The 24,580-nt window shown below is 36.4% G+C and overlaps 1 long non-coding RNA gene across 2 annotated transcripts in view; it reads left to right on the plus strand.

Moving 5' to 3' along the window:
• Positions 1-24,232, plus strand: part of LOC116271471 — a 165,685-nt gene extending 141,453 nt beyond the window's left edge. The window contains exons 5-6 of one of the 2 annotated variants that reach the window (XR_004180061.1): positions 22,304-22,382; positions 24,193-24,232. This is a non-coding gene — a long non-coding RNA (uncharacterized LOC116271471). Of the gene's footprint in view, positions 1-22,303; positions 24,110-24,192 lie in introns of those variants that run through there. The other variant, XR_004180060.1, reaches the window with a different exon arrangement.
• The last annotated feature ends 348 nt before the right edge of the window (positions 24,233-24,580 follow it).

Here is a 24,580-nt window from a genome sequence, read left to right on the forward strand (position 1 = left end):
TTTGCATGGAACTTTGTAAAATATTTAGTGATTAAATTAAAAACTTCAGAAAAAAAGGTTAGCTGTAAAGGAGAAAAATATAGTTTCTCTCATTTTTTGCAATAATGCCAATTTGTGTGTGTGTGTGTGTGTGTGTGTGTGTGTAGTTTTGAATAGCAGTAAAGTTTAGAGTGTCATTGTACTTTCTAAGTGTTGATTTGTGTCTTAAATCCTCCAGCTGGTCTAGTATAAAGCGGCAATTTAGTTATATTTTTATTCAGTCAATCCCTCACACTTGCTCACACTTGCTCTTCCTAGGGCTATGAGCCTTTATTAAGGTTATAAAATGCTTCGACCTTCATCAAAGGCACAGTGACTTCCCTTGAGGTCCAAAGCATTAATGATGAGGTGAAATGCAAAATCATTATCTGAGGGCAGCATCTCTCCTACCTCAGTAGCTATTCAAATCATCCAATTGAAAGGCAAACCTATCCAAAAGCTAATAAAGAATTCTCCCTGGCAGTTGAAATATTGGACAAATTGCTTTTCAACTCATGATAGGATGTTAACTGGGTGACAGCCCAATGCTGCTTGTTCACTATATTCCACCTCTGTAAGCTGGGTAATTGATGGTCTTTAGGTCTAGAGGTCAACAGTTGTTGTTGAGTTTGCAATGAGAAACTTCACCATGGAAATGGGCCAGTGGTGAGTGTTTATGACTTGTCATTGTTTCAGCATCAAAGTCTCTATGAAGAAAGCCATACTCATTCAGGGGTAGTGTCACATTTGCATTCGACAGTTTATGAAAACTTGTAAGTGTATTGGTGGAAAATTGAATGCTGACAACATGAGAAAATGTTATTTATGTGAAAATCAGTTTATAAAGACTGGATCTCATTCCCTTCCCTTCAAAAACAAAGCAGTTTGCACCAAAGTATGTAACACTCATGGGTGATAGTGGTGACAAATAAGTGTCTCCAGTAAAATCAATCTGTTTATTTCATCCCAGATTTGAAGACTATATTAAAAAGGCTCATGTATTTAAGAGCTAGAATAAATCATGAAAGTTCATCTTGACCAGTTATTATCCCACTTTCCTATATATAAAGTTACTCATTAGTTACATGGTTAAAACATAGGGGAGTTCTTTAGGAATGTATCAAAATTTGGACTCCTTACAATGATCATATTTATAGTGAGACAGGTGTTCTTGGGCTTCGATTGCATAATGCAACCATTTGATGTATACTATCAGAAAGACAAAATATGTCCCAGTTGAAAGGGATCTAAATAATAAACTAGTTTAGGAGTATCTATCTAGTTCCTGTGTCCACAGAGAACCTGGATCTATATAGGTGAAAATGTAAGTTGCTAATTGTTGTCAATACATCATAATACTTGCTTGGAATAATACATTTACTGATAGATGTAAAGATGAAATTTATTTGCTTTTGATTGTTTTGACATAAACAAAGAGAAACAAGAGAGAAGCTATGATTGGGCTAAATTTGAGCTAAAAGCAAGAATCAGAAAGAGTAGTTCCACTCTAAATCTGAACACTAAAAATGTGTCTTGGTAGGTCAGAGCATACCTAAAAGTAAATGAGTTGTGGAAAGTATATAAAATCTCAACTTTTGGTTAAGGTTAGAGAACTAAATTTAACCCCTAATGTTCGTGTGGGTCTTGGTACTGCCAAAGCATTTCCTCATATAAACTAGGCATTAGCACATAATACACAGAGCACTGGACTGAGAATCAGAAGACCTGGCTTCTCAGAATGACTCAGACAATATCCATGACAAACTTAAAACGTTATTTTATTTTATGCCAAGGTCCTTAATTTTTTTATGATACCAGATAATCTTTAAGGCTTCTTCTAGGTTGAAACTTCATGATGCATGTACGTTCATTACTGTTAAATGTGTTGTACACAAGAAATCCATTAGGCCAGTGTGACTAGAGTTACGTACACTGGGACTTTGGGCATCTTGAAGGCAGGAGGTCTGCCTCCTAAAGACTCAACCATCTGTTTCCTCACTTTTGGAGGAGGAAACATTTTTAAGGTAGCAACTGAAAAAAAAAAGTCTAATAAGGAGAATTTTAAGGTAAATTTACCTTGGACCTAGTTAGCCTAGTTAGGACCTAGGTGCCCTACATAGAGTTAACTTCAGACTGGGCAGCATTGGGTAACGCCTTCTAAAGGCTACCCTACTCCAGACAGTGTTTGGACTCTGGTTTCTCATGGAAAACAGGAGTGAAAGGAGCAGCTGAAGAACTAGTGGAACTTGTGTCTGTGTCTTCAATATTTCCTATAGATGAATACAGAAAAAGAAGCAAGAAACAAAACTACGCCAAGCAATGCATTCAACATACTTGAAGGTAGAATATGGCTTAATTTTTAAATAATTGTAATCACAAAAGAAAGACAGACAAATGAAAACAAACGAGAAAACACCAAACTCTGGGAAGTTCTTTTATGAGCCTGCACATGGCACAAGACTTTGAGATCCAACAAGAGCAATCTGAGGAAAAGCGGAGGGAAGAAACAAGAGGGAAGCTGTGATTGTGCTAAAGTTGAGCTAAAAACAAGAATCAGAAAGAGTAGTTCCACTGTAAATCTGAACACTAAAAAGGTATCTTGATAGGTCAGAGCATATATGGTAGGGAAAGAATTTAACAGTGCATGTCACTTGACATGGCAGTCCCCCAGAGCTCCTGACAAAGAAAAAGACCAAAAGTGAGAGAGAAACATCTTTCGTCAATTAAGTGGCAAAAGAAAAAGCAAAAGGGGAGATAGCAGGGCTATGCAAGATAAAAGAGGACAAGAAAACAAACAAACTGGAGGACACCAATTTTTCCCTCAATTGTAAAAAGTAAAATGAAAATCACTAAAGATTCTAGATTTCGATACCATGACAGAAGAATATGCCGTTAAAAGTATTAATCTCATAAACCACCCCAAATGCACAGAAAAAACAGAAGAAAGACAAATAAATCTATACAAAATTACTGTAACATATCAGAAAATATGTTTTATCACACTTCAGCTGATAAAGATTATTTTTTTCCCTGTAGAAACATAAAGCAGGACTTACAGTCTACATTCCGGCATGAAAGAAGCTTGGAAGTCACTGCTCAGTTCTAACAAGTAAAAAGTTAAAAAAAAAAAAATAACTGAAAAATCAACTCTTCTTAGATCTGTAAGGGTGTTAAGGTCATAGGGCAAACTACTGCTCCCAAAATTGGAGAGACAGACAGGCTGGATACAGAAAACCACAACTTATTAGGAGCAGAAACCCATGAACAGAAACCTCCATTGAAACTAGAGCAGGGGTAGAAAAGCATGAACTGTAACTGATGAATTACTGGAGGCTGAGTACTGAAGTCGAAAGTAGAATAAACTTATTGATTGTTGTATAGGCAATAGGTAGGATTTAAAGTGTACCATTAAAAACCAACAAACCAGAGAGTAAAGTGTTAAGAAAGCAGGGGACAAAAGAAATAAAATAATAAAAAGAAGTTAACAAGTTAGATTATATGAAAACAGAAGTTGCATGTGTGTATGCGTGTGTGTGTGTGTGTGTGTGTGTGTATTGCCTGAGAGTATATTGGGGCATACTTGTAGGGGGTGGTTCAGTGAGACTGAAGCAATGTCTTCCTTCAGACTTGAGAAAATGCTGTTGAAAGCACAGGTATCACTAGTATAGAAAAATATATGAGTGTATGTGCACATATAAGTATATATACACATATATAAATTTATCTCTGCAATGCATTGCTTTTCAACTTGGAATTGAGAATGTATGTGATTTTTATTACATGAACTGTTGTTGCTTTGACAGAAGTGGCAAGTGGAACTAACACTGTGGAAAGCCTAAGCACAGTTGCTGTGTTTATCTCTGTAAGAGTGATAATATGATTAAGGGAATACAAAATATGTAGGATATGGACTAGCCACAGTGCTGGTGGCAAAAGGGAAAGAAAGGACACGCTCTTGAGCAAATGAGAGATATAGTCAGTGTCGGATTTCTTCCGGTATGTTTGGGTTTTAGAATTATATTCTGATAGCTTTCTTAACACCCACTATTTATTAAAATTCTTTCAGAGGAAAAACAATAAATAAGCCTGAAACACTTACTTTAGCCTCACACCCTCTTTTCCATGAAATGCCTTCATAAAATGTTTTATTACCAAAACAATTGCATCTTAGCAGAATAAACATTTTAATTGGATGGGTTGACAAAAGGTGACTCATTATCTTGCAGAATATTTTCCCAATCAGAGTCTGTGAACAGTTGCTCTTAGGGTTGAGCTCTTCTCTTACATATCAGAGCCCAACATATTGCATACTTTCAAAATAATTACAAAATAAGTATACAAAAGTGTGAACTATTTTTTATTTTTAGCAATTTATATGCAGATCCAGTTTTCCCTCTTTTAGACACATTACAGGTTGTCAATTCCCTTTGTTGTTTATAGCTCCATAAAATTTCAACCCTCATGAACAAAGGAATATGCTAGTCTACAGAACTAAGCTTAAATTATTTTGCTCCTACTCAGAAAAGTAGTTTATTTCATAAACTTCCCTCATTTAAAACAAATTTATTTTGTCTTTGATGCTCACTATAAATTGCAACCATGCTTCATTCTAATATATTCTATTACTATTTGGATCCTCAGAAGATTTAAAGGATGCCAATTTCCTGTACAGTTTATCAGAAAATATTTAGCAATTCTGTTCAGAGCAAACTTACAAAAACACAAGTAACAAAAGATTTATTACATTGTTTGCATTTTAGCATGTTTTCAGAATTGGTAACCTAGTTCCTTCTTGCTTCCTTTTGACAAGAGTAAGTTTAAAATTAAATATTAACCCTCCTCTCCATAAAAATACACATATATTATTTATTTAGGATGCACCAGTTATAAAATTATTGAGAGATTTTCATATTTTTCTGCAATGCCTACATAAGGATTATCCTTCCTTATTTGATTTGACTCTCTTTCCTCATCAATTTTATTTAGTAGCCCTGTCACCTACTCTTGTCTAAAAAGAAAATGAAAGACACTATTCCGTGGGTGGAAGAGGGAGGGTTAAACTTTCTTCTAGCATTTCTTTTTTTCCAAGAAAAAGGTACCTAACTAATCTGGTGGATCGAATCCCAGAGCATTGACTGGACCACGCACACTCAAGTGTTAAGTTTCTGTGTGTTAAAAGGCCATTCATATTGTGATGGTCAATTTTATGTGTCAACTTGACTAAGCCATGGCGCCTAGTTGCTTGATCAAACAATATTCTACATGATACTGTGACTATTTTTCGGTTTGAATAACATTTAAATCAGTAGGCTTTGAGTAAAGCAGATTACTCTTGATAATGTGAATGGGTCTCAGTCAATCAGCTGAAGGCCTTTAAGAGCAAAGACTGAGATTTCCAAAAGAAGGAATTCCAACTCAAGACTGTAACATCAGGCTGGGCGCGGTGGCTCAAGCCTGAAATCCCAGCACTTTGGGAAGCTGAGGCAGGTGGATCACGAGGTCAGGAGATCGAGATCATCCTGGCTAACATGGTGAAACCCCTTCTCTACTAAAAATACAAAAAAAAAAAACTAGCCAGGCTTGGTGGCGGGCGGCTGTAGTCCCAACTACCGGGAGGCTGAGGCAGGAGAATGGCGTGAACCCGGGAGGCGGAGCTTGCGGAGAGCCGAGATCAGGCCTGGGCAACAGAGCGAGACTCCGTCTCAAAAAAAAAAAAAAAAAGAAAAAAGAAAGAAAAGAAAAGAAAAAGAAAGAAAAAGACTGTAACGTCAATTATCAATTCTTAGTTCAATCTTCAGCCTGTCAGGAGCGCTCTCAATCTCTCTCTCTCTCTCTCTCTCTCTCTCTCTCTCTCGTCTCTGGAGAGCCTTGACAAATGTACCTGCTAGTGGGTCACTCCTACCCATTTTCTCCTTGTGTTTGTCTGGTGGAGTCTTCTAGGTACCTGGCTAACACAAAGTGATCCTTCCCCTAATGTGTGCGGCTCCCTTAGGACCACAGATAAAGCCAAATATCATCCAGTATAATCATAAATCTTACCTAATACGCCAACATATTCTAATGCCTAAATTTGTTGGAGATCGAGAGGGAAGCTCTATGTTGTCTGAATCTGTCTAAATCTTGTTCTAACATAATATAGAACCACTCTGGGCAAAAGATAGAAAAAAGAATGGCATAAAATCTCATCTGTTGAGGTCTCACTTTGCTTTCAACCCAAGGCATTTGTTTTACATTATTATATTATTTAACATCATTACATTCACACCATAATCCTGTGAGGTAAACATTGTCATGAGAACACTCAAGATCACAGAGCCCTTAAGTGTCTGAGCTGACAGCCACTCCAATAAAGGAACACCCACTCTCATAGCTGTTACTGTTTGCTCATCTGCTGACTAAGGTGATAGAGGTCCGTAAACCCACAACAGAGGAGAGGACTGGCCTTAAATGTTAATTTTCTGAAGGTATTTAAATTATATTCTTCTATAAATTTTATTCTAACCACATAATGAAGACTGTTGTCCACCAAAATCCATGTTCTTTCACAATTATGGAGTTGGACTAAGAGTCGGCTGTCTTATTGCAGACTGCATATCTTAGCCCTGTTAGCAACAAAGCATTGCCATGTAAATGAATTGACATGTGGCCTTTCAGATTTTGGATATCTTGCCATACTCTTTTTTCTCTCCCTACTGGCTGAGATGACCAGGGCATGGCCAATCATGAAGTCATTTTCTGCAGATGGCAATGCCACTGTCCACCTCTGTCTCTGCATCATGACAAAAAGGGAACAATCCACTCGCCAAGAACACCTACCCTGGACTATTACATGAGTAAGAAACAGACTGGTATATATCTTAAGTCACTGAATAATTGTTTGGTGTCTTATTGCAACAGAATACCTTAGTCTATCCCAACCAGGCATATTCTGCTTATATTTTTAGTTATTTAGTTAGCATATAACATTTTACTATGTAAAAATATAGTACCCTAAAATATTTCATTGGTGAACTCATTGAGATAATTATATAAATATATTTATGCATGACCAAAATTAACTGTCAAGTGAATCAATGGGGGAAAAAAGAAGATTACGTCAAATTGGTTGAAGGTCCATGTATTAAAAAAAAAAAAGTAATTGGTAATATTTGACTGTTTTTTCCTTTCTAGTGTATTTTAAAAGTAATATGTAGATTCAATGCCATATCAGGTGTGTGCTCACTCTATCATGCAGGAGTATTTTTATTTCTTTGCTGCTCTTCATTATAGCTATGTCCTAAGCTTATCTCAAGCAAATTGTATTTTCAAAATCATTAACAACAAAAAATGAAGACAGTGTCTCCACCATTTGCTTGTTCATTTAAATGATGTCATTGACTCAACTTCTCTGATGTCTTTTAATATGGCAGACCTTTATTACAGATGTTTGGTGAAGTCTTACTGAAAATTGGGCAATGGGATAGATGAATTCTCATAAGCATTTCTAACTTCCTATGACATGGTTATTTTTATTAAAAAATTATTACAGAAAGATGCCTTTCCACACTGACTAGTTTTTACTTCCTTAGATAACAGATCAATTTAGTGTCCTAACAATATGCTTCAATTTGTTTTCATGATCATGGAATAGGTGAGCACATATAAGAAATGTCAAGATTCATCAGTCTGGCTGAATATGGATGTTCCATGTGGTGATTTTCAACATGGTAAAGGGAAGAAAAAAAATTGATCTAGCAACATAGCAAAGGCAGTACTAGATAATTTCAGTCTTCATATCCCACCTTAGCCCAACTATAAACTTTTTTCTCTTTATTCATATTTTCTACTCTTATCTTTCTATGGTCCCTAAATTCTCATCTGTGAGATATAATTTATGAAAACATGCATTGGGTCCTACAAATATTTTTAATAAAAACCCATTACACTTGAGGAAAAAAAATACAAAATCCTTAACTTGGCTTCCAGTGAACACAATTTTTCCCCTGCTGGCATGACTTCCAGTTGCTCTATATATTTTCATCATTCCTAAGCCACAGTGACCCTTGTGTTTTCTCTGTTTTTTAAAACACTGAGTACTTTTTTCCCTTAAGGCTGTCTCGCACACTGTGTCCTTGGCAGGAAAACTTTTTTTATCCAGTCTTCTTTCTGCTTCAAGTTAAAAGACACTTCCTCAAAAAGGCCCTTTCCAACCCAGCTTCTGTGTTATAACTTAGCACATACCGGAATTGTAATTTACTTTTGTGTCTGATATTAATTATAGAAAATCTGTCAATTTTCTATAGTGAATGCCTATTGGTCTGCCTGCTCAGTATTTCTTCCCATTTTCTATGAGTAGAAATATCTTTCTGGAAATTTCTTTCTTCACTCAGCCTTTGTGAGATAACTCCTAAAGATGTCTTTTCTGTTATAAAATTGTAGCTATCAACTACAATTTTCTAGTAGAGAAATGGATGCCTAAATATAAGACTTTTCCGCTAGTCACAATTGATTGAAAAAAGACCAGAGTTTTTCCATAGGATTTTTAAAACATAGTTATCACAGTCAATCTTCTCTCAAGAACAACTCTGGTGCTCTTAGCAGCCTTGTTTCTACAATTTGAAGAAATACTAGATGTCTACAATAGAAGAGAATGAGGCTAATATGCAGAAATTAGATATGAGAAGGACACTGAGAGCAGCAGTAAGTGAGTTCCTGGGACTAGTTCTCCCGGAAACCAGGTTATAACACTAACCTTCTTACAGATGGACTGATTTTATGAGGCACTCCAGTGTCTAGATAGCTTAAGTTGGACTGCTGTTATTGATAATCAAGATTGCCCCAGGAGCTGTACACTTGACAAAGTCATGGTGTGTCTCTCTTAAAAGGATGCCCAATCTTTCTCTTTTCTTTGAAACAGATGTATTTGCATAATTTTACAAAGGAAGCTCTATCTGTTAAGGCCTATTACACTACAAAGGACTCACATACTAATAAGTAGGTTTCCTTATTTCTATTTAGACCTTCAAAGGTTGTGTGAAGGGCTTTCATTTTGTTTTAGGTTGAAATCCGAAAAATGTCCGAAGTGTGGAACTTTGTTTAGTACCTTAATTAAAGCCAACTATTCTAGAGTTTTTTTCCCTATTATGTTTCTTTCTTTCTATTCTCCCAAAACATAAACTCTTATTTAAAAATGTGTTTAAAATTGTATTTTTTTTTTTTTTTGAGACAGATTTTCGCTCTTGTTTCCCAGGCTGGAGTGCAATGGTTTGATCTTGGCTCACCACAACCACAGCTTGCCAGGTTCAAGTGATTCTCCTACCTCAGCCTCCTGAGTAGCTAGAATTACAGGCATGTGCCACCATGCTTGGCTAATTTTATATTTTTAGTAGAGACGAGGTTGCTCCATGTTGGTCAGGTTGGTCTTGAATTCCCGACCTCGGGCGATCTGTCGACCTCGGCCACCCAAAGTGCTAGGATTACAGGCGTGACCACTGCACCCGGCCATAAAAATGTACTTTTAATAAAATGTATTTATCTGATTTGCAGCATTTAAGATTTCCTATATTTGGTTAGCTTAGGTATGGTTGGGGGTGGGAAGGAACTCAGCTATTTTGGTACTTTTTCCTGAGACTATTTTGCTAATGAAGGTTCCATCGATCCAACTGAGTGGTGATGTAAAAATGTAGGCTCCCTTTGTCTCTCAAAATTCCCATCCTGGGACCATACTTTTGCCACCTCACTGTATGCTTAGAATATTTCAGGGAGTAAAGTCAAGTTGAAACAGCATTTCCTACTGTTTCACCATGATTGTTTGTACAACAGATGCAGGCAATCCATCAACGCCAGGAGGAACTGAAAGGAAAATGTTCTCATGACCATAGACACCAAAACACAATCTTAAAATGCTGTCTTAAAAAGCAACAAAGAGCAATATTGGGCCCCTTTTAAAAAATAAGTATATTGTTAATATTAAAATATTTAAGTGATCCATTTGGAAGTAGATTGAACACAAGCCCTATGGAAATACAGATTGGATAATTGGATAGGTGAATAATTGCAGTAATGACAATGATAACACATAACTAATTATAGATAACAAAACGCTTTCTGAGCCAGGCATGCATTTAATGTGTACAGCAGTTCACATGAGGCAATGTTTTTAGAGATGAGAAAAATAAAATTTAGTTAGGGGAAGTGATAGAACTAGTGTTGTCAGATGAAATACAGGGCATCCAGTGACATTTGAATTTCAAATTTTTTTAAGTTTAAATGTGTCTCAAATCTTGAGTACTTATCTGCATTCAAATTTAGCTGGGTGCCCTGCATTTTTATTTCCTGAATCTAGTAACCCTAGATATGATACAACAAGATCACACAGTTAGTAATTGGCGAAGCAGGTAATCCTTAACAACCAGTGGAAAAGGTAGTAGCTGACATGAACTTTGAAGTCTGTAGTGTATGCTCAGGTGGAATTTTTGTCATTGGCAGGGCATTGCATGAGACGTGACTTCACACCCCAGATTGCCAAGTGAGAAGCTAGTCTGAAATTGTCCCTGACCAGGCACATATTCTATTGAGCCTTTTTGAAATATGTGTGGTATGTTGACACAGATAGGGATATACATTAATTATAAAGGTTTCTTCAGTGACTACCACATCCACCAATTGTTGAGGGTTAAAGATCTCTTCAAGTACAGTGTGTGCTCCGAGATATTCATGAAAAACTAGCACATAATTAAAAAAATACTAACCAATGGGTTTCAAGTCTGAGCTTGGACTCTCTTAGGAATAGATTCCAGAAGGGACATTTTGTGGACAATACAGAAGCAAGGCCCTCCACTTTTCTGAACTTGTCAAGAATCACTGTGGCAAGTCAGTGAAGACTTTGGTGGGCTTCTTGATTCAATCTTCAAGGCAGACACTTATGGATCCTACTAAGTACTATGTATTGTTCCACTAATCACAGTTTTTAGGTTCTTGAATCTACATATGAGTGCAAAGACAAATAGGTAAGAAACCTATAGATTTTGTCAATAGAAGTTCAAAAATTTAAGTTGTTTCAGAGTGAGCAATCATAGAAAAATTTCAGAAATGTACATATGATTTTTTTTTTCCACATGTGGCCAAAACAAGAGTTCTATAGCTTATTTTATAAAAAAATAAAATTTAGTTAGGGGAAGTGATACAACTAGTGTTGTCAAATGAAATACATATCAAGCTAGACAGAAGTAGTACATATCAAACTAGACAGAATTGGATAGTGGTAGCTGGTTAAGTTAACTTGACTGTAATAAGATGCGATTTATAGGTTTGGGGTTAGCACAAATTTTTTTCCAGTGGACATATCTATAGAACACTAAAAATAAGTTCCCCTATAGGGAGTCAAAGTCATTAAGAATCCTAAGAAATGGGATCTTCTCCTTTAGGCAGCAGAGCTGAATTCATGGTGCTGTCTCCTAGGAGGAATTCAGTTGATAGTTATATAATAAACTAGTACTACTCTGTTACATTTTGGATGTAATCGCCCATTTGAGTATTTCTTGACTAAAGTGGCCTTCAAGTATCATTCCAGGAGTATGCCTCCAGTACCATGAGAAATGATGACATAGACTTCTACTGTGGAGTGAATTATACAAATGGGGGATTCAGCAAGCCCCAATCTGTATGTGTTCAAGCTAGGCAAAAAACATTAAGAGGCTTAACACTTGACCACAACGACAACACTAAAAAGCCATAAGCCGCAGTATTGTGTTCCAAGGCAGTGTTAAAATGTATAGATTCTTTTAAAATATAAACATATCTGAAAGGGAGAACACCACTTATATCTAAAGGAAACAGCCCCTATAAGTGATGATGGAAGAGCAGATCAAATTCCATATAGAAAGTGATGCAGATTTAATTAAGGAGAGACACAAACATCACTGTCATAAGAGTGATACGGAAAGTTTGGGGAAATCTCATTTGAGCCATAACTTTTAGAGATTTGGCCATGTGGGTGCTTTTCCATATTCCTAGAACAACAAGATCAATAAATTATGACCTTTTTTGGAATCAAGTTGCTGTTTATTCTCCCCAAATTGTGTACAGTGCACTATCAGATAATGAATAACATTTAAGCAACTTAAGCTTAAATGTTCTTCTTTTAGAAATTGAGATTATCTTTTTGATGCGCTGCTGGATTCGGGTTGCCAGTATTTTATTGAGGATTTTTGCATCGATGTTCATCAGGGATATTGGTCTAGTGGGCTTCATCCCTGGGATGCAAGGCTGGTTCAACATATGCAAAGCAATAAATGTAATCCAGCATATAAACAGAACCAAAGACAAAAACCACATGATTATCTTAGTAGATGCAGAAAAGGCCTTCAACAAAATTCAACAGCCCTTCATGCTAAAAACTCTCAATAAATTCGGTATTGATGGAACGTATCTCAAAATAATAAGAGCTGTTTATGACAAACCCACAGTCAATATCATACTGAATGGGCAAAAACCAGAAGCATTCCCCTTAAAAACTGGTGCAAGACAGGGATGCCCTTTCTCAACACTCCTATTCAACATAGTGTTGAAAGTTCTGGCTAGGGCAATCAAGCAAGAGAAAGAAATAAAGGGTATTCAATTAGGAAAAGAGGAAGTCAAATTGTCCCTGTTTGCAGATGACATGATTGTATATTTAGAAAACCCCATCGTCTCAGCCCCAAATCTCCTTAAGCTGATAAGCAACTTCAGCAAAGTCTCAAGATACAAAATCAATGTGCAAAAATCACAAGCATTCTTATACATCAATAACAGACAAACAGAGAGCCAAATCATGAATGAACTTCCATTCACAATTGCTTCAAAGAGAATAAAATACCTAGGAATCCAACTTACAAGGGATGTAAAGGACCTCTTCAAGGAGAACTACCAACCATTGCTCAATGAAATAAAAGAGGACACAAACAAATGAAAGAATATTCCATGCTCATGGATAGGAAGAATCAATATTGTGAAAATGGACATACTGCCCAAGGTAATTTATAGATTCAATGCCATACCCATTAAGCTACCAATGACTTTCTTCACAGAATTGGAAAAAACTATTTTTAAAGTTTACATGGAAACCAAAAAGATTCACATTGCCAACAATAATCCTAAGTCAAAAGACAGTTATGCGTACTTTCACAATTACCTGGACTTTAAACTATGGTCATACAAGGTTAAGTAGCAACTAAAAGAAATGTAAAAGAAAACAAAACAGCATATTATATAGACCAATGAACAGAACAACTCTCAGAAATAATACTGCCACATTGACAACCATCCGACTTTTGGTTAAACCTGACAAAAACATACAATGGGAAAGGTTTCTATTTACAAATGGTGCTGAAAACTGGCTAGCTATAAGTAGAAAGTTGGAACTGGATCCTCTCCTTTACCCTTATACAAAATTTATTCAAGATGGATTAGAGACTTAAATGTTAGACCTAAAACCATAAAACTTGGAAGAAAACCTAGTACACCATTCAGGACATAGGTACAAGGCAAGGGAATTTCCATGTCTAAACACCAAAAGCAATACAACAAAGCCAAAATTGACAAATGGATCAATTTAAACTGAAAGAGCTTCTGCAATAGCAAAGGAAACTGCTGTCAGTATGAACAGGCAGCCTATAGAATGGGAGAAATTTTGGTAATCTACTCATCTGACAAGGGCTAATATCCAGACACAAAGGGTAATATCCAGAACCTACAAATAATTCAAACAAATTTACAAGGAAAAAAAAAGAACCCCATCAAAAAGTGGGCAAAGGAAATGAACAGACACTTCTCAAAAGAAGACATTTATACAGCCAACAGACACGTGAAAAAATGCTCATCATCACTAGCCATCAGAGAAATGCAAATCAAAACCACAATGAGATACCATCTCACACTAGTTAGAATGGTGATCATTAAAAAGTCAGGAAACAACAGGTGCTGGAGAGGATGTGGAGAAATAGGAACACTTTTACACTTTTACAGTGGGACTGTAAACTAGTTCAACCATTGTGGAAGACAGTGTGATGATTCCTCAAGGATCTAGAACTAGAAATACCATTTGACCGAGCCATCCCATTACCGGGTATATACTCAAAGGATTATAAATGATGCTGCTATAAAGACACATACACATGTATGTTTATTGTGGCACTATTCACAATAGCAAAGACTTGGAACTAACCCAAATGTCCATCAATGAAAGACTGGATTAAGAAAATGTGGCACATATACACCATGGAATACTATGCAGACATAAAAATGGTTGAGTTCATGTCCTTTGTAGGGACGTGGATGTAGCTGGAAACCATCATTCTCAGCAAATTATCACAAGAACAGAAAACCAAACACCGCATGTTCTCGCTCATATGTGGGAATTGAAAAATGAGATCACTTGGACACAGGAAGGGGAACATCACACACTGGAGCCTGTTGTGGGGTGGGGGGACGGGGGAGGGATAGCATTAGGAGATATACCTAATGTAAATGACGAGTTAATAGGTGCAGCACACCAACATGGCACATTTGTATACATATGTAACAAACCTGCACGTTGTGCATGTGTACTCTAGAACATAAAGTATAATAATAAAAGAAAAAGAAATTGAGATTATCTGCCATTCAAAATGTAAGTTCCCTTAGCTAGTTGAGTGGAGATTTATGTCTTTGATGAGAAAATTTTTGATAGAAAAGCAAAAGTTTTAATAGGGTTCTGCCAAAGGTGGAGGTATAACAGGAGGAGAAAGATTGTGAAATTTTACCATAGCTTCTCTACTCTTTATCCTATAGGAAGTACAAAGACATCCTTGCCATTTGTTGGAATGCTGTACTGCTGAAGGCCATGGACACTGGGGTTGTTTGTCCCTAATCACAAGGGAGCAATACTAGATCTATTATCTCAGGTTCAGAGAAGTGAGGTGTCTGACCTTCACACAGGATCAAATGAAGAGTAAAATAATTCCAGATATGGTCTGGTCATTGCATGTAATACAGAGTAAAAGTTATTGTAAGACACTTTCACCAGTTTCTGTCACTTGGTTCCTCAAATGTTTGGTTCATTCTAATTACATAATCAGCCTTCTGATTCAATGAAGACTGATAGGATTGCTGACTTGCCACCCTGGAGTTGGCAGCAAGTAAGGGAAAAGGTGAACTGCATGAACAAGGTTTAGAAGCCCTTCTTTTCTTAACTCTTTATAAAACAGAGAAGATGAGAAAGGAGAAAGGCACTGTCATTAAGCTCTTAGCCAGGAAATCACACATACACACACGTGTGTGTGTGTGTATGTGTATATCACTCAATGTACAAGGACTTCTCAGCCCATAGCTCCTTTGAACACATTGTTTATCCCCCATAGCATGAAGGACTGAAGTAACCGGAGATTTCATAATCTCTGGCCTGTAACGTTTCTGCTGAAATATCTGCTGTTAGTCGAATGGGGTTTCCTTTAAAGCTGACTAGTCACTCTTCTTTTGCCAATTAACTTTTTTTTTCACTTTGACTTCAGACATTCTGAATATAATATGCCATGATGAAGCACTTTATGCAATGTATACTCCTGAGGATTGCTGGGCCTCCTGCAAATGGATATCTGACTCTCTTGCTAGATGTGGGACGTTTTCATCAATTATTTTCTTAAACAGGTTTTCTAAGCTTTTAAATAATATTTCTTTCCCATCAGGAATACCAATAATTTCTAATTTCAGTCACTTTATGTAGTCCCAGACATCTCAAAGGCTTTGTGCATCCCCTTTTATTCTTTTTTGCTGTTGTTATCTTTGTCTTACTGGATTATTTCAGAAGACCTATCTTCAAGTTCTGAGATTCTTTCTTCTGCTTGATCTACTCTGTTATTGAAGCTTTCAAATACATTTTGTATTTCCTTCAATAGATTTTTTTAGGTTTAGAATTTCTTCTTTTGCTTTGTGAGATACCTAGCTCTTTGATACATTTCTCATTAATATCCTGAGTTAATTTTCTAATTTCTCGAAGTTGACCTGAAGGTGGGATGCAGCCCAGTGTTAAAACTCTCAAAATTGTACCTTGGGCCTGTGACCAGAGAGAGCAGGTTTCTTCTCAAGTAAGTAGCATAGAAAAGAGAGATCCAAATAAACACAATCATAAATGAAAAAGGAGACATTATAACTGATACCACAGAGGCACAAAGATCATCAGAGACTATTATATATAAGTATATGGTCACAACCAGAAAACCTAGAGGAAACTGATAAATCCCTGGAAGCATACAACCTCCCAAGATTAAAGCAGGGAAAGCAGAACTCTTATACAGGCCAATAATGAATATTGAGATTGAAACAGTAATTTAAAACTCTCCCAACAACAACAAAGCCCAGGATGAGGAGGATTCACAGTGAAATTATACCAAACATGCAAAAAGATCTACTACCAGTCCTCCTGAAAATTTTTCCCAAAATCTAGGAGAAAGGAGCTCTCCCTAGCTCATTCTACGAGGCCAGTGTCACCTTATCCCTGATGAATATAGATGCAGAGATCCTCAACAACATACTAGCAAACCGAATCCAACAGCACATCAAAAAAAAAAAAAAAAAAAAAAAAAAGGTACACCATAATCAAGTGGATCTTATCCCAGAGATTCAATGATGGTTCAACATACACAAATCAGTAAGTGTGATATATCACATAAGCAGAATTAAGGACAAAAATCATAGGTCATTTCAATAGATGCAGAGAAAGCCTGTGACACAATTTAGCATTAGTTTATAATAAAAATCCTTAACAAACTAGGCACAGACAAGATACTCAACATAATAAAGGCAATATATGACAAATCTCCAGTCAACATCATTCTTAATGGAAAAAAGTTGAAAGCATTCCCTCTAAAAACTGGAACAAGTCCAAGATGCCCACTTTCACCACTTCTATTGACTATAGTTCTGAAAGTTCTTGCCAGGGCAATCAGGCGAGAAAAAAATAAAATAAAATAAAAGGCATCCAAATTGAAGAAAAGAGGAAGTCAAATTATCCGTGTACAACCTCTACAAAGATACAATATGGAGATTTTTCAAATAACCGAAAATAGAACTAGTATTCAATCCAGCAATTTCCCTACTGGGTATATACCTAAAGGGAAAGAAATCATATCAAAAAGGTAACTGCATTTTTGTGTTTGTCATAGCACTATTAACAATAGTAAAGATATGGAATCAACTGTTGTCCATCAACAGAGCATTGAATAAAAAAAAAGGATATACATGTATCATGAAATACTACTCAGTTATTTTAAAAAACGGTGTATATGTACAACTTTTTTTTTTCCATCTTATCATTGTTGGACATTTAAATGGATTCCATACCATTGTTATTGTGAATAGTGCTGCAGTGGACATACGTGTGAATGTGTCTTTTTAATAGAACAATTTATACTCCTTTAGGTATATATACCCAGTAATGGGATTGCTAGGTTGAATGGTATTTCAGTTTTTAGGTCTTCGAGATATCACTACACTCTGTTCCACAATAGATGAACTAATTTACACTCCCACCAACAATGTATATGCATTCCTTTTTCTCCACATACTCGCCAGCATCTGTTAGTTTTTGACTTTTTGATACTAACCATTCTAACTGGTGTGAGATGGTATCTCATGGTTTTGATTTGCATTTCTCTAATGATCAGTGATGTTGAGGTTTTTTTCATATGATTGTTGGTTGATGTATGTCTTCTTTTGAAAAGTGTCTGTTCATCTCCTTTGTCCACTTTCTAATGAGGTTGATGTTTTTCCTGTAAATTGGTTTAAGTTTCTTATAAATGGAATACTATGCAGCCATAAAAAAGAATGAGATGTCCTTTGCAGGAACATAGATAGAGCTAGAGGCCATTATCCTTAGCAAAGTAACACAGGAACAAAAAAACAAATACCACATGTTCTCACTTAAAAGTGAGAGCTAAGTGATGATAACACATGGACACACAGAGAGGAACAACCCACACTGGAGCCTATTGGAGGGGGGAAGGGTGGGAAGAAGGAAAGTATCTGGAAAAACAACTAATGATTACTAGGCTTAATACCTGGGTGATTATATAATCTGTACAATAAGCCTGTATAATGTTTATACAAATTTACTTGTGTAATGAACCTGCACATATACCCCTGAACTTCAAATAAAAGTTTTTAGAAAACAAGAATGAGAAAACTTTCTCTGTACAACAAGGAAAGATTCCCAAGACATACTGTTAAGGACAAAAAGCAAGTTACAAAACAGGTTATATAATGTGCTACCTTTCATGTACATGCATATGAGAGGAGTAAGAACACGTATTCACATTTGTTTTCATTTACATAAAGAAACACTGGACAGATATATAAGAAGCTATTAACGAAGATATATAATAAAGAGCAAAGTTTCTACAGGGTAGACCAGTCAGGAGTGGAAAATACTACTACTCAACCTGCACCTTTCAGAATTTTTTTTCATGTTTTTAATTTACCTTTACTACCTATTTATTTGGTTCAGGATTCCATTTCCTTCACTTTGAGACCAAGTAATCAGGCTTCAGACTTCTTTCTTCTGCCTGCCAAAGTCACTAATCTCATGACAGCCATAATTTAGGTTCGAAGAATACCAAAGTTCTTACTCAACTGTTTCCTTAGAAAAGAACAAACTGATAAAACATGTGGGCCCCTAAAATTTGAACATTATCTGTAAGACTGAGTTAAAATGTGTTCTAAAAACATCTTCTAAAAATGTAAAAACAGCAGAGGAATGACCATTTGCTAAAAAAAATACGGCCGGGGGACACTATGCTAAAAAATATGTGTGGAAAAGCAGTATAGAGAGTGGTCCTCCTTCTCTACTCCTTCTATAATTTTGATTTCATTCTTGAGTTTTCATAATGGATTTTTGTAAAGAGGGGAGATTTGCATTCAGGTCTAAGATTACAAGTATTTTAAGGCCACTTTGAACACAAGTATTTTTTTTTTACTAATCACTTCTGTGGTTCCCCTGCCCCAGACAAGAAGAAAAAAGAGAAATGGAAAGGGAAAGCTACGTTCAGGGCATGTAAGGGTTTTATCTAGCTTTAAGGGTTAAAAGAATTGGCACAAATTTTTAAAAAGTTAAGCCACTTGTCTAAAAAAATTAAATAAAATCATGTCTTTTGCAGAAACATGGATGCTGCAAAATGGAGGGCATTGTCCTAAGTGAAATAACTCAGAGACAGAAAGTCAAATACTTAATGTTCTTATTTATAAGTCAGAACTAAATATTGGGTATACATGGACACACAGAATGGAATAATAGACAGTAGACACTACAAAAGGTGGGAGGGTGGAAGAGAGATGAGGTTTGAAAAAATTACCTATTGGGTAAAATGCTCACTGTTAGTGTGTCAGATACACTAACGTCCAGATGGCACCACTACTCAACATATACATGTAGGAATCTGCACTTGACCCCCTAAATATATAAAAATTTTAAAATGAAATACTCAAAAATAAAAAGATATCTGGCATGGACAGTGAGATATGTCTATTAGTAGTTTAAGTTTCAGCTGCAGGACTGGTTAGCCTCACTGAGAATCCACACTGCAGGGGTGGTAGCCAGCAATGTATGAAAAAGTCCAAATTCTAGAAGCAGCTATGCCAAGGTATATTGATCTACACTTCATTTTATGCAAGTTACATTGGTGAGCGGTAGAAACGTTTTCATTAAACGAATTAGTTCTTTGGTAATTATGCTGGTAAATAATAAAAATAGATGTTATGGGTAAAATTGCAAGGTATTCAAAGTATATGGTTAACCAACAAAATATGGAATCACTTCCCCTGTTTAAAAACAGAGCATAGAAATTCAGTCAGAAGAGTAGTCTCTATGTTAGGAAAGGAACTGGAGACTATTTGGTCCTGCCATTAGTTTCTGAAAAGGGATAGTTACCCGATGATGATGATAAGAGTAACAGAATCCTACCCCTGGAAGGATGTGTGTGTTGTGTAGACCTTTTCAGGCAAGCTGATGGAGTATCACAAAGAAAGTGAGGAACTGCAAATTTACAGAACATGAAAAGGAAATAGTGTGTGCCTGCTTACAAATAAAGGAGTTTTTGTTTTTTAAATAAACATTGTTTATGTGGCAAAATTTGGTCTATAATTGGTTCTCAATGTAATTCCGATTGAAAGGTTCTGAGTGGAGCTAACTGTCACAGGGCATTACATAGTTCAGTAGCTCTTATTGCCTCCAAAAAGAGCCCAAGAGTTAGACACAATCAAATTGGCTTGAGTCCGTTTTCAATGCTTAGGAATAACTTTTAGTGGCTACTTTTAGCACTTTAGCTGACCAAGAGAAGAGAGATTTGAGGAAAGGGACCAATTTTTGATGCTACTTAGAGAATGAAGCCAGTGTCTTAAGGCATGTATCCCCAATGTGTACCAGAGCCCCCACTAAAAAGGTTACCTTTCTTCAACAGATATGCAGAGTTGAAGATGGGAAATTTAAGGGAGGTTACTGAAAAAAAAAGAGATGTTATTAAATGAGAATATGGATTTGAGGTGATAACAGTAAAGTGCTTTGGAAGCACTTTTGAGAAGCTCATTTTTGTAGGAGGAATATCAACACCTGGGAAAGTTGCATTAAATAAATAATGCTGCCAAAAGCACACCAGGAGCGTAGATGCGCTATGAACACAGAGACACAGAGCTGAATTAATGAGGACATCTTGTATTAAATCATTTGAAAACCTGGATGCCATTTGTCACTGAAATGCAACTAAATATACATTTTATATACTGTATAATGCTCACTTTCAGATAGAGTGTATTATAATGTGAATATATATACCATGTGGATGGATATATTTTTCTTTGCCTAATTCCCTATGGGGATGTGTGCTGTCAGAAGGATGCACCCTTAGATGCTGGGTAGGGAGGGCAGAACAATTATAGGCCTCCTGCAAATGGCACCTGGTAAACTGCTAAAGAATTCATACTCATGGGAAGGCCAGAGGGCTTTTGTGGAATGTGGAAACACTTTAACTCACTCCCTCCTCTCCAGGGTCCATCAGTACACTGTTGCCAGCTTCATCTTCTTCAATCTCCAAATTTATCATATCTGTCTCCGATGTATAACCCTTAAAAAGTATTTATTTCTCACAGATGAAATCCAAATACCTACACTTGGCAGTTCAGACCTTGCAGGGTATAGCCTATGGAAAGAAATCCTGCTTCGAATAAGCTGGGGATTTTCATGTTTGCTAGACTTACCTTAAACTAGATTGGCTGTGCTTTTCTCAAGCTTTTTCACTCTGTTTGCGTTGCCAAATTTTATTCTGAAAAGAATCAAAGGTTTTGTGTTTGGGGGAAAAAAAGGGTGGGGCTCTGTTCCCAGTTGATTCTGTAGGTAGTTCTAGGGAAAAAAGAAAGAGCACAACGATAAAGCCTTCCTTTCCATGAGAAAAGATTGCTTGCCCACAAACTCTGTCTAGGCATTCATAAGCAATTTACATAATCAACGTGGATTCCAAGTATCTCTGCACTTGACTGCATTAGACAAAAACAGTTTATGCAATATAAATTAACTTGGCTCTCCCAACTTCCTATTTATAGTTAAGGAAACGCTCTCTTACCTTAAATGGAAAGAGGGTGTTCTAAGAGCAGAAACTTGTATCAATGTGCCAAGACAGTAACACTGCAACTTGCCCCTTCTGAAATTATTACTTCTCCAGGCCTTCATTTCACCACTGGAGTGAGAGGCATCTAAGGAAAGTATTAAAAGAAATAAATGTCCAAAGAGTGGAGCAAAAGAGATTTGTGTAAGCCCAAGTGCAAAGGAGTCTGGCCCTGTGCCCCATGCCTGGTGCCAGTCATCCCATCTGTGGCCAGGCCAAATTAAGGTAGGATAAAAAAAAATCCGTGTTCCAAAATATGTGCCTATCAATGCTTCTCTTTCTTTATTTTTCTAGTGAAAGATGAATTGCAACCTTTGACTAACATGACGACATTTTTTTCCATATCTGAGACAAGTTTAACTGGGGAATGTTCCATTTGTGGAGGCTGCCTATGGTGAGATTAGCAGAAGAGGTAATTTAGAGACCCGGAATGAGTGTAGGAAACAGAGGTAGAGAGAAATGAAAATAAATGACATCTCACCCTTTACTTTCCCAGCCAATTGGTTGGAATGCACACCTGGCCAGGGTTACACTGAAGAGCATCCCTGAGTTCTATCTCTCTATTTTCATTTAGTACTTTCAATTTGTTTCCTAAAATCTTGGGTTAGTTTCACATGCCCTTTTCTTCTCTCCTACCCTCTTAGGAGTCTCAGTAAACATCAGGCACTCAGTGTTCTCCAGACTGCAGTGGTGGTGGAGGCAGAGAGGACTGTGTTTGGAGGAGTAAGTGTCCACTCTCATGCTATTTTATTTCTCAGGCCGTTTTTAATGGCCTTCTTAGTGGTAAGAGCTGGGAGGGTACAATTTGGTGATAGATGTAACTTTTGCCTTTGAGAGGTGAGGTGAAGTGAGGCCTGAGTAAAGATTCACCAGTTTAGGAAGGCATTGCAGTTTGTTTCTATTTGTTCAATTCGGTTTACTAGGTTAGAGAAGAAGATAGAGACTTCAAGCAAGGCCTGGCACATAAATAAATCTTTCCTTAGCTAGACAGTCAATCATTAAAATCTCTCTTGAGAATGTAAAACTTTCACTTACTTTCTTTCTACTTGCCCCCACCATAAAAAAAAAATTAAATAAAATAAAGAGTTGCTAATTTTGTGGGTCAGAAGATTCTAGAATATTGAATGGATCATGTTTTCTACTGAGTGGAGTTACTCTTCCCTCTGTTTTCTGTTCTAGTACACTTACTCCAGAGAGATAATGTTTTGAGCTTCCTCTCTCCCTCTCCCTCACATCTCTTTTTCTCTCTGGGAGAAGAGGCATGACTGATTAATGTATAATACATAATGCCAAATAAAGTGAATAATTGCTTTAGGTCAGTGGTTCTCAGACCTTGGAAAGTCCTGAATGAGTAAGTTTTTCAGGGACTTACATAAGCTTGATGATATTATTTGCCAAGATCAATACATAGCTTTACATAAATAAACATAAGTACACATACTACCTATCATCATCACAGTTTGATAAAACAGAGGATACTTTATCATCAGAAATGTAATCACATGTTTTGGGTTTTAAAAATAACGAAATTGGCTTTTAAAGAGCCGTATTGTGAAATTTCTCCTGGTCAGACGAGGATTTCATAATTTGTGTAGTAGAAGATCAAAAAAGGGAAAGTTTACTATTCACTGATGTTGAGCTGCTAATTTAAGCCTAACTCTGGATCATGTTTGGCTTGGAGACCTGAATAAAAGAAGAAGTGCTGATCATGTCAAAGCTCTCTGTATAATTAGTAACAGTTATATTGAAGCATCATTGCCATATAACAAACTACTCCCGTTTAAAAGGTACATTTTAGTAAGTACACTTTGACGTGTCTATGTACCTGTGAAACAGCATCTCAATTAAGATAGCAAACTCTCCATTAATTCAAAAAATTTCTTTGTGCTCTATTGCAGTCTCTTCATTTAGTGCTTCCCATAGTCCCAGGCAATCACAGGTTTTTTTTTTTTTTTACTATAGATTAGATTGCATCTTCAAGATATTTATATAAGTAAAATTGCCCAGTATATATAGTATACACTCTTGTGGGGGGATTGCTTGGCTTCTTTCACTCAGCATACTTATTTTGGATTTATTTATGTTGTAGTATATACTAATAGTTCTATTTTATGTTGCTGAATAATATTCCATTACATAGATTCACCACATCTTGTTTGTACATTCATTTGTTAATGGTCCTTGGGTTGTTTCCAGATTTTGGCTATCACTAACAAAGCTGCTATGAACATGCATGTACACATCTTTGTATAATGTGCTTTTTTCCTCTTGGATAAATACCTAAGAGCAGAATGGCTGGATTGCATAGTAGCCATATGTTTATGCGTACAAAGCGTTTCTACCCTTTTACATGCTGACCAGCAGCATATAATAGTGTTCTTTTACTCTTTTTATTTCCAAATTTGGTATGGTAATTTTTTTTTTCAGTTTTATCCATTCTAATAGATGTATACGTGTATTTATTATCATTTCAATCTTCATTTCTTTGTAAGTAATTATATTGAAACCTTTTTGTTTGTTTGTTTGTTTTGAGATGGAGTTTCGCTCTTGTTGCCCAGGCTGGAAGTTCAGTGGCGTGATCTCGGCTCACTGCATCCTTCACCTCCCGGATTCAAGTGATTCTCCTGCCTCAGCCTCTCCCAGTAGCTGGGATTACAGGTAAGCACCACCATGCCCGGCTAATGAACATTTTTACATATGTTTATTTGCCATGCATGTATCATCCTTGGTAAAGTGACTGTTAAATCCTTGACAACTTTTTCAAATTGGATTGTTTGTGTCCTTATTATTGAGTTTTGAGTGAACTTTATATATCCCTGATAAGAGATATTTTTAAAATCAGATATATATTTACATGTGTATTCTTCCAATTTGTAGCTTATCTTTTTATCCTTTTATGAATTTCTTTCAAAGATAACTAA

Source organism: Papio anubis, chromosome 19 (genome assembly GCF_008728515.1).
Source record: "Papio anubis isolate 15944 chromosome 19, Panubis1.0, whole genome shotgun sequence".
NCBI lineage: Eukaryota > Metazoa > Chordata > Mammalia > Primates > Cercopithecidae > Papio > Papio anubis.